The sequence below is a fragment of the Anthonomus grandis genome, chromosome 1 (assembly GCF_022605725.1).
Source record: "Anthonomus grandis grandis chromosome 1, icAntGran1.3, whole genome shotgun sequence".
NCBI lineage: Eukaryota > Metazoa > Arthropoda > Insecta > Coleoptera > Curculionidae > Anthonomus > Anthonomus grandis.
This window is the reverse complement of record NC_065546.1, coordinates 40,535,412-40,551,250: the sequence shown is the minus strand read 5'-3', so window position 1 is coordinate 40,551,250 and position 15,839 is coordinate 40,535,412. Positions and strand designations below refer to the sequence as shown.

General features: G+C 31.2%; 1 protein-coding gene and 1 long non-coding RNA gene across 4 annotated transcripts in view; one reads left to right on the top strand and one right to left on the bottom strand.

Annotated features, from left to right (window-relative positions):
* Positions 1-15,839, bottom strand: part of LOC126737743 (neuropilin and tolloid-like protein 2) — a 622,239-nt gene that overhangs the window by 573,224 nt on the left and 33,176 nt on the right. The gene's annotated exons all lie outside the window — the stretch shown is intronic.
* LOC126737825 (uncharacterized) lies at positions 2,385-13,344 on the top strand. Its single transcript, XR_007661119.1, has 3 exons — positions 2,385-2,547; positions 12,407-12,643; positions 12,869-13,344. It is a non-coding gene; the product is annotated as an uncharacterized LOC126737825 (long non-coding RNA).

Sequence of the window (15,839 nt, the reverse complement as noted above, 5' to 3'; positions counted from 1 at the left end):
ACTAATTTTTAATATTTGATTTTGTTTTAGTGTAAGGTTTTATTGTAGTTACGTGTGTTTTTCTGTTTATTGTAGGTCTGATGATGCTTTATTAGCGAAACATGTTACCTGATTAATACATATAAAAAGATATTTTGAGACTGAGACTTAGAATTTTCATTTTTTCTTTAATATAGTTAACGCACGTGCCAAGCAATATGAAACCCGAATTAAAAATTGGAATGAATATGTATATAACATTTTTAAATTCTATTATTCCAGATGTAATGCTCCCTAACCAACATTCCATACAACACTTTAATGGAAAAAATTATAGAACAGTGATTTTAAATTCTGTTACATCACCAGTGGAAATTAGCGGCATAGCACATTAATAAAAAAATGAAAATAGCAGTGGAATAGATGAAATTCCTATAAGTATTAATAAACGAGCATCTCCTGAATGTCATGAACAACTTTTTTAAATATGAAGTATTTTCCGAAAATCTAAAAATTGTCGAAATAAATCCGTGCTTTAAAAAATGAGATTCTGATAGTTTCAACAGTTATAGTATAATTGTAATATGTGTAATATTGTAATGTGTTAATTATAATTATAATAGTTATAGACTCATAAGCCTATTTAAGGGCTTTTCAAACATTTTCGAAGCAGCTATGAGCACAAGACTGAAATTTCTTTACTTGCTTCTAGTAACCTGATTAGTGAAAATCAACACAGTTTCTTAAAAGGCGAATCCACACAAACCGCTATATTTGCATTCATTAAAAACATTGTAGAATATTTTGAAATCGGTGAAGTTGCTCTTGGAATGATGTTGTAGATGTAACCAAAGCGTGCGATTGTTTGAATATGGACCTGTTAATAAAATGGTTGGAAAAAATGGCATAAAAATTAGCGTTATAGAGGGGTTTGGGTCCTACATCAATAACAGAAAACAAATAGTAAAAATGTCAAAGGATGGGAAAACAGGTTATTATAAATATTTATTTAGTGATAAAGGAATGGCACAAGATATCATACTTAGTCCGGTATTGTTCATAATATTTATTATTGATCTTTGTTCATTATTAATTTTTAAAATTTATTAATGAACAATCTTGATCGCCTAATAAGTCCCCCTAACTAAAATTAGGTTAAATCTTTTGATGTCACTAACATTATTAGTACTGGTAAATCAATAAAAGAATTAAGCAAGTAAATTCTTTGACATAATCCCATACTGGTTTAATACAAATATGTTAATTTTAAACAAAGAACAAAATATTTTAATAGTACATACAAAATGTAACATATAAAAGCCTTTGCGAATAGAATGTGGTAATACCAATTTAGTTAAAAGCGAAAATGTCAAGATGTTAGGTTTACACATCAATGAACACCTTGACGGGTCACACCACATAAATCAGCTATTAAAGAAATTAAATTCTATTTGTTCTCTTAGTAAGTTTCGAAAATACATGAATGAGAAGAGGACATCCCTAAGAACTCTATAGATTGCTAGCTTGCATAATAATAACTATGCAAGTATAAAATTATTTAACCTAACTAACAAAGCAGAAAAAAAGGATTGTTGAAAATAGGATGCTTTAAGGATGCAATTAAACATCTGTTAATGAAGCTGGGAAGTTATTCTTTAAGCGACTATTGTATTTAATCCTAATTAATGTTTTTATTGATATTATTTAATTTCATATACAGCATTAAAATAAAGAGATTATTATTATAAGTAATAGTTTTCCTTTAGGCGATTTATGTAAACTTTTATATAAATTTTACATTCATTTATAACTGATACAAACTCTCATACCTTATAATTTTTCCTCCAAAGTGTAATACTGTCGTTTTGTTATCATAGCTTTTAAAACAAATAACCTACTATAAAAAGAGAACATTAAAAAGAAAACATTCTTCATAAAAAAGAACTTAGATCAGACAGACCTTATCTCTAAGTCTGGTGTACGTTGCCTACAATGTGTAGATTATTCTGTTGTTTTACGTAGCAGAGTCAGGATGAAGAGTGTCTACTAGGGTCCAAGAACACCTAAGTTATGTTAGTTAATTTAAAAACATAACTGCTAGTAGCAGGTACTTATTGACATAAGGTTACTTACTCCTGATACAACATTAAGTGTTTAATCATTCTCGAAAAAAAATATTGATTCGAGTTCACAATCGCAAATGACAAAAACGCACATCGATAAATAATAAAACGTACATACTGATATCCGTCAAATTGATAACACTGTCAACCCTCAGAAATAATTTAGGGAAATTCCCTATTGATGACTTTAGAATTTATTGTTGTTATGTATTGAGTTGCCATAATTAAAGTCGTGTTGCCACCTGTCATATTTAGTTTGAGAACCGAAGAAATTATCAAAAGTTGAGTTCGATTAAGATTTTTTAGTAAGGATTCAAGGGCTCTCTGAGCTTGAGTAGCGTGTAACTACTAAGGGTCAGCTACTAAGCGGGTAAACTATGTTTTAAATTACGTAGCTAGGTCACTGCGGCAAATAAAAAAATGGGCCTCACTGCTATCAAAACTGGTAAGGTTTTATGAAGTAAAATTATTAAATATACAAATAATTTAAAAATGCTAAGTTACTTTATCATCAGCTCTTTTTTTAATGCATTGCAAGGCAGGTAAAAAAAAATAGTGAACACTAGCAACATAAATTACAATTATTTTAATAATTGGAGTAAGTATTGGGCAATAAAACGAAATAGAAAAGATTCGAGGGTTTATTATGTAAAGATCGAACTTACCAACTGATTAAATAGCTTATATAATCATAATATTTTCCTAGATTTAGTTTTCGCAAAAGTATCAATAACTTCGGATAAATTCAAAATTGACGCGATTTTGTTTTCAATTGAGTCGAATTTGGCCCATACTATTTCTTAAATAATTTTTTATTATTTTTAATTTGCTGAAGTGACAGGAATTGTAAAGAATAATTCAGGTACAAGTGGGTGGTAACTATTAACAAATTGAAGTGAAAAGCTAGGGCCTACTATATCTGAATATTTTACTATATCTTTGGAATTCGTATAAATAGTATAAATGGAATTCGTTAATATATAACACTTTTATAATAAAATTGCTTCATTAACATGTAATAAAAATGTTGGTATTAGAAAATCGAATGTTTGACAGACTGCACTCATATCAGTAAACCGTGTGTTTAATTGAGATATTAATGTATCAAGTTTCTGAAGCAGACTGCTACAGAAACCAAATCTGCTTTTCCAAAACGACTTTTTTGTTGTAAATGACTTGTATAATCACTTCTTAAAGTTTGGCGGTTTTTATAGTAGACACCCTATATAATGGGGTTATCCGGAAAATTGTATGTTGATTTTGATTGAAAAATTTGTGAAAATGGCCTAATTTCGAATTCGATTTTGAATAAGTCATTTAATGAGATCTAAATAATTTAATCACGAAAGTAACTAAAATTTAAAATTTAGTTGCAAACGAGCCAGAGCGCAATCAGGAAATATATCCATCAGTTTTTTATTGTAATTGGTAAACTCAATTTATATTATATTAGATTATTTTTAAAACAATATTTAATATGGCGATTGCAGAAACTATACCCTTTAAAAATAATTTGCATTTTTTAGATCGAAATAAAACATAATTCAGAAGCTATTTAGTTTCAAAAGTGTATTATCTTTAGGAACTTTTCACTCCCTCAGTCCCATTTTATGTTTATAATTAACCGAAAAGTTGAGCTTTCCCGACAAAAATCCGCCCTGAGGGATCCGCGCTGGAGACTTGTGGAAGAGACAAGCGAGGGCTCAGCTTAAAATAAAGCTTAAACTATGTATACTATTTAAATTACGTCAAGTTAAAACTTGTAACTCCGGATGTTTTTGAAATATTTTAAAACCCGAAAGTGTTTGTGTATTTATTAGCTTTCAACCTCTTGATAATTTTTTTTTGTTTTCATATTTTTTATAATTATTCTTGCAAAAGTTTAAAAACGTTTCAGTAGCCTTAATCAGGTTATTTACCGGAAATCAATTTATAAGATAATAACCTGATGTTTGCATTTCTTTTCATTTGCATCTTCAGGAGGAAATATTTTGATTTATTAGTAAATTGTAAGAAAGCGTGGTACATATAGTAAAGGGTATCTTACTTGATACATGGAATGTGCACACACTGGAAAAACCTGCAAAACACAACTCAAGAGATGAAACGACTTAAACTGCAGATTTTAGGCGTTAGCGAGATGAGATGGCTATGGTATAGGAGTTAATAACAACTTTGAAACATTATTATATATTCTGTTGAAACATTAAACAACACTTTCCAGTATTGTAGGCTTTATACTGCACAAACATAGATAACTGTTCTACAAATTAATGCCTGTAAATGTCAAACTTCTCCAAATGTATGCTCGTACTACAAACTACAGTAACGAAGATGTCGACCAGTTCTATAAGCAAATAACAGATATGATCAAAACTTTGCCACAGCTTGGTATGTATGTCATGATAGGCGATTTTTCAGATGATTGACAAATCAACGTGGTGACACTCTGAGTAAAGTAACCAATACATGCTTTTAACACCATCTTAGAAGATTGTACTCGTCGAAACAGAATGATCAGCGAACTAGGAATCAAATAAACTTCGTCCTCATTAAAAAGAGAATAAGAAGGAGCATCAGAAACATAAAAACCTAGCTAGGAGCAGACGTATAATAAGATCATTACCCGTCGATAGGAAGAATGAGAATCAAAATCGAAAAATCGAAAAGCTGAAGAAAAAATATGTAGGTAAATATGATTTCAGAAAACCTAAAGACACAGCGACAAACAATTTAATAGGAAGTGGACTTTTGCTAAAATCATAAACATACAGAGAGAAATATGGGCGAAAATAAGAACAGATAAAGAGAAACTATAATAAAATATAATGGAAATCGAAGAATATCAAGCCAAATTTGATAACTTTAATTTTCACAAGAAGTTAAAGGAAGTAATGGCAACAGTTAAAGTTTGTAAGGGTAACCAGGGCCGAGTTATGGTAAAGAAGTCGAAAATTAGGCAAGCCTAGAAAGAGCACATTAAACAACTGTTTGATAAAGTGAGAACGGTGCCGTCTTAGAGGTAGAAGTGCACACTGCTTTGAGAAATACTAAAGATCAAAGGACGTTAGATTCCGATTTAATTTTTGCTGAATTAAGATGATCGAAGAGAAGAATTTAGAGTAACTAATAAAAGTGTTCAATTTGATCTATGAGACGGGCGTCATCTCCACAGAATGGCTGAAATCTGAATTTGTAACCCTCTCCAAAAAGCTTAAGGCTAGGAAATATAGCGAGTTTCGAACAATAAGCTTGACGGGCCATCTACTAAAGATATCCCCAAAGATAATTCACAGTAAAAAATTTAAACTATGTGAGAAACGGATATCACAGACCCAATCTGGCTTTAAAAGTTCCACTGTAGAACTAGAGATGCTCTATTTTAATTTAAGTGTTGTTCCAGCGATGAAAAGATGTTTAGTAAGTTATAAGAAGGCGCATGATCAATACTATCTTCTAAAATTTTTAATTTTTACTCGAAATATATCTTCAGAGAATCCCTGCAAGATATTGATACTAAAATCCTGCTAAATGAAGATCGAGTAAATTAATGATAATTAGTAAAAACCAAAGCACCTACGGTATTTTATTGGTAAACGATACTCCTTTAGAAAAAGTCAACAAATAAACACACTTTAGCACACATAACTGATAACTGGAACCATTATATAAAGATCAGAACGCGTAATAAAAAACTCACAACAGCATTTGTCAGGGTAAAACAAGTCTTTACCAGCCACAACTTACTACTAACAGCTGTTAACGAAAATTCGCTTCTTTCTTATGGAACCAAAAACCAAATTTGATAATTTTAATTTTCACAAGAAGGTAAAGGAAGTAATGGCAACCGTTAAAGTTTTTAAGGATAACCAGGGCCGAGTTATGGTAAAGAAGTCGAAAATTAGGCAAGCCTAGGAAGAGCACATTAAACAACTGTTTGATAAAGTGAGAACGGTGCCGTCTTAGAGGTAGAAGTGCACACTGCTTTGAGAAATACTAAAGATCAAAGGACGTTAGATTCCGATTCAATTTTTGCTGAATTAAATTGATCGAAGAAAAGAATTTAGAGTAACTAATAAAAGTGTTTAATTTGATCTATGAGACGGGCGTCATCTCCACAGAATGGCTGAAATCTGAATTTGTAACCCTCTCCAAAAAGCTTAAGGCTAGGAAATATAGCGAGTTTCGAACAATAAGCTTGACGGGCGATCTACTAAAGATATCCCCAAAGATAATTCACAGTAAAAAATTTAAACTATGTGAGAAACGGATATCAGAGACCCAATCTGGCTTTAAAAGTTGCACTGTAGGACTAGAGATGCTATTTTCATTTAAGTGTTGTTCCAGCGATGAAGGGATGTTTAGTAAGTTATAAGAAGGCGTATGATCAATCTTCTAAAATTTTCAATTTTTACTCGAAATATATCTTCAGAGAATCCCTGCAAGATATTGATACTAAAATCCTGCTAAATGAAGATCGAGTAAATTAATGATAATTAGTAAAAACCAAAGCACCTACGGTATTTTATTGGTAAACGATACTCCTTTAGAAAAAGTCAACAAATAAACACACTTTAGCACACATAACTGATAACTGGAACCATTATATAAAGATCAGAACGCGTAATAAAAAACTCACAACAGCATTTGTCAGGGTAAAACAAGTCTTTACCAGCCACAACTTACTACTAACAGCTGTTAACGAAAATTCGCTTCTTTCTTATGGAACCAAAAACCAAATTTGATAACTTTAATTTTCACAAGAAGGTAAAGAAAGTAATGGCAACCGTTAAAGTTTTTAAGGATAACCAGGGCCGAGTTATGGTAAAGAAGTCGAAAATTAGGCAAGCCTAGGAAGAGCACATTAAACAACTGTTTGATAAAGTGAGAACGGTGCCGTCTTAGAGGTAGAAGTGCACACTGCTTTGAGAAATACTAAAGATCAAAGGACGTTAGATTCCGATTCAATTTTTGCTGAATTAAATTGATCGAAGAAAAGAATTTAGAGTAACTAATAAAAGTGTTTAATTTGATCTATGAGACGGGCGTCATCTCCACAGAATGGCTGAAATCTGAATTTGTAACCCTCTCCAAAAAGCTTAATGCTAGGAAATATAGCGAGTTTCGAATAATAAGCTTGACGGGCCATCTACTAAAGATATCCCTAAAGATAATTCACAGTAAAAAATTTAAACTATGTGAGAAAAGGATATCATAGACCCAATCTGGCTTTAAAAGTTCCACTGTAGAACTAGAGATGCTCTATTTTAATTTAAGTGTTGTTCCAGCGATGAAAAGATGTTTAGTAAGTTATAAGAAGGCGCATGATCAATACTATCTTCTAAAATTTTTAATTTTTACTCGAAATATATCTTCAGAGAATCCCTGCAAGATATTAACACTAAAATTCTGCTAAATAAAGATCGATTAAATTAATGATAATTAGTAAAAACCAAAGCACCTACGGTATTTTATTGGTAAACGATACTCCTTTAGAAAAAGTCAACAAATAAACACACTTTAGCACACATAACTGATAACTGGAACCATTATGTAAAGATCAGAACGCGTAATAAAAAACTCACAACAGCATTTGTCAGGGTAAAACAAGTCTTTACCAGCCACAACTTACTACTAACAGCTGTTAACGAAAATTTGCTTCTTTCTTATGGAACCAAATCGTGGACCCTTGACGTGAAAGCCTCTCTTAGTGATGCATTTGAAATTTGCCCACAAATACCCTGGATGGAGAGAATAACAAATATGGAAGTGCTGAGAAATGACGAGGAAAGGAAAAAGAAGTCCTGAATACAGTTAAGAATCAAAAGCTAGAATATCTTGGATATATAATTCCTAATGAGAGCCAATATGTCCTACGAAATCCAGCAAAACAAGATGGATGCAGCGGAACAAATCAGATCAGAAGGAGAATATCGTCATTCAACATAAGAACGTGATTCAACGAATCAAGTACTCAGATAGTTTAGCGCTGCTGTTAACGAAATTGAAATAGCCAACACACGGAACATATAGGTACTCTTAGAAGAATATAGATTGTTTATTAACGATTTAAGCTCAACATTTTTGGATTTTTTCCTTCCTGGATTTACTTCTGACTGGATTACCTGGAAATAATGTCTTATGTGTAGTCTCTTCTTAACTCTTCTATCAACTTAAGGCCATTACATCAGTGGTGTTTTTAATTTTAAACAGTTATATAGAGTTCCAAGGACATTGCTACGAAATCACCTTCAATTCAAATATCCATTTAAAGTTTATGTCGGCCGTACACAACTTCCTAATTAGCCCTCGCTTACAAACGCAACTCTAATGTACTTGAAACCAAGTTTCGGACATGCAGATGCCGCGAAACGTATTATTTGCTTGAATAAGAAGACCACTGAGTCTAGGCCCTTAATTGCTTGTAGTGGTTAACAAAGGTTTTAGCGTTCAAAGTTTCCTCTCATAATAGTTCTTATATGAAATAGGTAATATTTGAATGTTGAGTTCTAATTTTACTTACAAGGTTCTTATTTAGCAAGCTTTAATTAAACTTTAATTTTTACTTAAGCTTACATATTTTTTTAATTCAATGAGTTTTTTAACTATACTCGTAAATCATAAAAAAAAAATTTAAAAATGGACAAAACAATCTGGAAAACATTCTGGAACTTTAATCTCGGTGTTATTTCAGGACGAAAATAATAATTTTACTTCGGAAATTGAATGCCCTCCTGCTGCTGTTGTGTCGCAAAAACCATCAAATGACTCCTGCTTTTACGGCATCTAAAAATAAAATTAAAACCTACATGAAGGTCGGAGACAATGTTTTATTTGTAACAAAATGCTTCACATATTTAAAAAAAAACATTTCATTTCTTTTATATAGGCCACGTGAGGTCGATAGTTATTTTTTGGCTTTACGTTTTTTTTACTTATGTATTGAAAAACTTTCTAGCAAATTCAAATGTTGAATTTTTGTGTCAATAAAATAGATAATTTTTGTGACGCATATGTGGTACACGTGCGCCCTACTGAGTTTATTTGACGTATTAGCATGCCGCGACACGAGATCCAGAAAACTTGCTAGAAAACATCGAATATTCGGTCAACGAATTCAATCTGTTCGAATATACAATGAATACAATTGAAACCAAGAATGATAAAGACTTACTCACTAATAAAATATCGAGTGAAAGTTCATTTACTTCTGAGGAATATGTCCTAGAAGAGGAAGAAAACGAGTCAACCAGTGAAAATGATGAAGATGGTGAAACAAATCCTATAGAAATACCTCCACAACCAACAACATCCAGAGAAGTTTTGGTACTGCTGAAGTTAAAAAAACACGGAAAAGGAAAGCAGAACCAGATACATGGAAAAGAAACGAACGAAAAATAAAAAGAATGTCTGGTAAGAGCTATCAAACCAGAAAAAATATCGTCATGCCAGAAAAAAAGCCAAGCTACATCAATTGCTCAAGGTGCGGATTCAAATGTTCTGATAAGATACCTTTGGAGAGACAGCAAATTTTGCATCAAGAGTATTGGGGACTTGCTAATGCCGATCATCAAAAAGCATACTTATGCTCGTTGGTCACAGAAAATAGCATTCAACGTCACAGGAAACGAAAGCCAGAAAGCAATATCACAAAAACTAAATCACGCGTATATTCACTACCTGATGAACAAAGCTCTAATGTGCGAGTTTGCTTAAAATTTTGTTGTGCAACTTTTAGCATAAGTTTCCAAATTATTGACCTTGCTTTGAAAAAACGTGGTCCAGGTGGAGCTTATATTGGTATATATACTTTTAGCATAAGTTTTCAAATTATTGACCTTGCTTTGAAAAAACGTGGTCCAGGTGGAGCTTATATTGGTACTGATGGACGAAAAGGAAAAATTCCTGCCAATAGTACATCCGAAAAAGCAACAAATCATGTTAAAAAACATATAGACAGCTTTCCTCGTATGGAAAGTCACTACAGTCGGCGCGATACGAAAAAATTGTATTTGGCAGCTGATTTGAATTTATCTGCTATGTATCGTTTGTATGTGGAAATTTATTGTACAAGTGAATCAATCCCTCCTGTTTCTATTAATGTTTACCGAAAAATATTTAATAGTTATGATCCACAACTATCGTTCCATGTCGTTGAATAGGACCAATGTTCCACATGCAATGTGTATTATAGCGCTACAGACAAAACCAATTTGAAAGAAAGCTGGCAACTTCATAAAAAGAAGGAGAAAGAAGCAATGAAGATGAAAATACCGAGCAATTTCTTTTGATTTAGAAGCTATTTTGTTAGTCTATTACAAATAATCTATTACAAGCGTAAGCTCTCTGTTTTTAATTTCACCATATTTGATTATTTTGATCACAGTGGTCACTGTTTCCTTTGGGATGAAACTCATGGCTCTAAAGGAGCTTCAGAAATTGGTACGTGCCTATTAAAGTATTTGTACAACTTACCTCAGACTGTGTCACATGTTTCTAGTTTTTCTGATACTTACGGAGGGCAAAATCGGAATCAATTTGTTACTGCAGCGATGTTGTTTGCTGTCAATAAAATTGAACACTTACAAATTGTAGATCTAAAGTTTATGGAATACGGCCATTCCTATCTAGAGGCAGATTCAATACACGCCACTATTGAACGAGCACGTATCAGCTCTATAAAGTTGCTTTTCCAGATTTTTATGACTTACAGGAACTGGCGTCACTTGTAATGCAAAATACCAAAGTAAATACTTCTAAGGAACAAATAAAATGACTTTACATCAAATGGCTAAGATTTGATAAATCTAAACCATTCATCATTCAATATAAATATTCATTGGCTGAATGAATTCTTAGAATTTAATGTTTTGCAAGGAAGAAAAACGAAAACTGTATCATGGGAAACTCTGGACTTAGCACAAAAATATAAACAAAGATTGCCAATTTCAGAAGCCAAAAAAAAAGACTTACTTTATTTGCTTGGTAAGCAAATTATTCCCATGGCATACAAAAGTTATTTTGAAAGTTTGCCGAGTTCAAAGAAAGCCAAAGATCTTGTTCCATATAAAACAAATCCTAACGTCAACGATGAAGAGGATTAAAATGCCGATAATACGATAAGCTTTGCTCTACCTTTAATTTGTCACCGAATGTGTTTTTCTCAATAAAATTTTGAAATTGTAATAATAAATAAATTGTTTTTTTTTATTAAGCCTATTTGTAGTATGTCCACTGGAGGAAATTTAATATATTATATGTCCAGCATATTTCAAATTATAACTATTTTTATTAAAAATGATGATAGCAATTTGTAATATCATAATATATTGGTATTACAAATATCTGAACTCTATATATGTAGTTTAATTTTGTGCCTCGGTCAGTCGAATATCATTCAAAATTGAAACTAAGCTTGTTAGCGCGCTGAAAGTTTTGCTGAATCCCGAACGACAATATTAGTAGTTAAATAAGAAAATATTAGCTATGAGTTTTAGAATTGCCATTTTCCATAGAAGGCTGCATTATTAATTAAGATTTATATCCTTTGATATTGAAATCCCGTCGGCTCCATCTGCATTAGATTTTGTTCAAGAAGTTAATTTGATTAAGATACTTTTATCAACATTTGAAGTTTTAGTCTTAAATATTGGGAGTTACCCTCCTTGGTTCTTTTATCCGCTGCCGCATCTACCGCTCTTCCGTTCTGGATTAATTTTCTTTATTATTATTATTATTATTATTATTATTATTATTATTTGTTTCCTTCTGATTTATTTTGTATAAATTATTTTTTTATTTCTAAGGGTTATTTCGTCTGGACCAAGAGATTAACGGTTTTTATAATCGAGAATTAATCCTTTTTGTCAAAATTTTAATTAGGTGTATAACTATATTTTATAATTTTATATATGGGCAAATTAAACATTTAAATTTGAATTTGAATTTTATCAATAAATTGAGATAATTCTTAAGTACTTATTAAGTCATTTCTAGAAAAGTCAACAGCTTCCTTACTCGTACTATTTGACAAAGTGTTGGTGTTATTAAAAAAAATTATTATATCTGTTGAGTTAGAAATGTTCCCTGGCAAATCGTTTTAAAAGTTGCGATATCTGGTTAAATCTCGTTTTTCTACTGTCTTCTAAGTTTTACCTATCATAATTAAAAGTTAGTTAAAAATAATATTTTTTCCTTTATTATAACGTGTTTTATGTACTTAAACTATTGCAATAATTGTTGATCACGATCCCTCAATTTAAAAAAAAATGATGTTTGTGAGTGATGTTTTTTCTTCATTTTAGTTGGAGCATGAATTCAAAAGAAATGATATATACTCATAAAAATTTGAATAACTTGTAATGTATGTACATGAGACCGAAGGAGTGTTTAATGTTCGCTTTCCTGTCCGTCCAGAATGTCGAAAGTATATTCGTGAGCTAATTCAGAAATTTATCGAGACGGATAGTGTTGCCAGTAGGTAGAATCCAGGGCATAGCAGCTGTCCAGAAAAAAAACAAGTGGATATTATAGCATTTATGGTAAGAGATCCACAATAGTCTACTTCCACAGTTGATGACACGTGTGATGTATCTTCTACTACTGTAAAAAGGGTACCTACTTAAAAAAACATAAATTTTATTCATATAAAATTAAATGATTCATCAATTGATAGAAGATCTTCCTGATCGACATATGAAATTCTGCGAAGTAATGATCGAGAGAATAGGATACCAGGCGGCTTATGTGAAGAACATTTGTTTCAGTGACGAATGTACTTTTTTTTGGAATGGTTTGTGGTCTATGTGGACAAAATGTCCGTTATTGGAGCGACGTAAATCCCCACATATTTTATGAAACACATACATAATACCCAGAAAAAGTAAATGTGGGCTGGCATATTAGGGAATCACATTAATGGACCTCTTAAAATTTGACAAGGGTTCACGTGTTGCAAAATGCAGTAAAACCACTGATCTTTAAGATTATTCGAGACAATCCCTTAGCAAAATTAAAGACGACTACTTAAATGGAAATAAAGAAAATTAATAACCATCGTTACATAAATAGCTTTTGTTTTAAAATATGTCAAAAAATCCATTGTTTTGCACAATTTAATTTTTTCTTCCTTTTTAAAAATAAGCCTGCCTATTTGCATAATACAATATCGAAACAAGTTTACTGAGAATTCAGTTTGAATTTTCAATACCTTATATTTGCTAAATATTTTACACAAAGTATGGCTCAAAAGTAAAGCAACTTAAACTAAACATATTTCCTTAGATTTACAAAATTATTTTATTTGTAAAATAAATAAATTTATTTTTGTTACATTTTTTTTCATTTCCCACCCTTATTGGCCAAAAACGGGTAATTGACATAAAATTTCCCTAATTTCCTACACTATGTCCCAGTATTTGTCAAATACGGGGGATTAGCGTAGTTTTAAATATTTTGTTGAATTATTAAATCATTGCAAACAAAATTTGATACTTAGTTTGACCTAAAAATATAAAAAAAATTTCAAATAAAGATTTCTGGCATTTTGTTTAAGATTCAGATACAAGGGTTTAGCTTATGACGGCAGAATAGGAACTTTCGAATTATCATTCAATTTTACTTCTTCCCGCATAATGTAATATCATTAAAATATTGGTTTGAAAAAAAAGCCTATTTCTTTTAAATATAAAATACTGTCTAACTTATCAATTTGGATTTTTGTCTAACAAATACAGCAGCGATGTTCTCCCATTTTGATAGATTATACTTCTGCGTTAATAAGGATCACTCCACAGAAACAATTTTCTACTATTACTCTAATGCTTGTCACTGTAAATCAAAATATGTTAATTGATAAGTTTTAGTACCAGAGGTTCAGAAGAACACTTGATGATTTAAGTCATATCTAAATAACAGAAATCAGCTTTTAAGGATCGATATGACGACGTTTTATTACAAGCCAATAGAATATGGGGTACCTCATCCATCCATATCTACATTATAATAAGGATTTCGAATTAAAGAACCGCATTCCAAAAGTAACCTGACATTTTACGAAGTTCTTTAAAGAACTCCCTATAGTTTACAATTGCTTTCCTAAAATTAGAGCAGTGCCATTTCCAACCATCTGTCCCGGTTACGTAATTCAATGAAAATATTACTATTTATAGCTTGAGTTTTTAATATGTTATTAAAAATAAGATTTAAAAAACGTATACTATTTGATAAAACGACTGCATTAGACCCATCAGTTCACACAATCTTCACTTCATTGACATCATTTCTCCATCTTGCCACGGGTATGTTATAGTACGACAAATTATAAATCTTACATCTGGATAATTCTGATGATAAGATTTGCAAGCAGTTACAATGAAAGTCATAAACGGCACGTCAAAAACCGACAGTAATGTAAAGACGGCACAAGAATTTTGATTCTATTTGCAAGTCTCGGCATGTCTATATAATTTATAAGTATTATAGCTCTATAAGCCAAGTTCAGAATAACTAAAATTAATATATATTGTATACATTTACAGTCAAATATAATATATATTTGACTGGGCTTGCTTAATTCGCAAGCGTGTATCAGCCAGCTTTTTTTGAATCTCGTTAGATTATTTGAAAAGGTTTCAAAATTTTAATAAAGTAAATTACTTTATCACCCAGAAAAAAATTTCAGTAAATTAATTATTTTTACCTATGACACAAAATAAACAGTGTTTTTTGTTTTTAGTGATGTCAGTGATTTTGTCATAATGATTTTTTCATAGTCCACCTTACTGATCACTTGAAGATTGCCAATATGATCGGCAGGTATGACAGTTGACTTTAATAACCATAAAGCTATCTTACTTTTCGAAGCAGCTTGTTTAAAATTGTCACTAAATTTTAACCGTTTACTGTCTTTTACCGCTATCACTCTCGGCAGATTAGTAAAGGTCTGGCCAATTAAAAGTGGAACTTTTTGTTAATGATCAGGTACTACTAAAAAGTTTACAATTCTATGGACATTATCGATTTGTATCGGTAACGTTGTTTTTCCTAACGCTTTTACCTGTTTTAATCCATACTGCCCAACTATGGAGAAAGGCAGTAACTTCCAAAAAATGTAAAAATCGTTTTTTTGCTTTGCTGGAAAGATATGCAAATTTTACATCCTAAACCAATGCAAAACAGTAAAATCATCAGTAAATCATTTACTTAATAAGAAAAATATGAAAAATACTTACTGCCTTTTAAATAAGTAAAGCATTTACAACAGAAGAAAGCAGTAAATATATAATACAAAGCAAATAGGCAGTATCTTTATGTAAAAAAATAGTTGCTGCTTTCTTGTGTTGGATTAAGTGACTTTTGTGACAACAGAAAAAAGCAGTAAATAAGTGTATAATACAACACAAGTAGGCATTTTCTTTGGGTAAACAAATAGATGATGTTTTCTAGCAATGCATCAGGTGGTTTTGTTCAGTTTGTAACCTTACTATTTAGTGTCTGCGGCCCTTGCAAAAATAATACCTCGTGTTTAATCAGTCATACTTGCACAGTGAGAACGAGCGTTGATTAGTTTTTTTAGTTAGTAAGTAGTTGTAAATTAACAGTGAATATGGACAAAAAAAGGTAAGTGTGAAAGAGATAATTATTTATTTATGTGGATTTCAAGAAGTAAAATAAATAAAAAAATTTTTCAATAAAATTTTGCTCAAAAATGATTTATAGGGTGTCAAAGTTATAAAA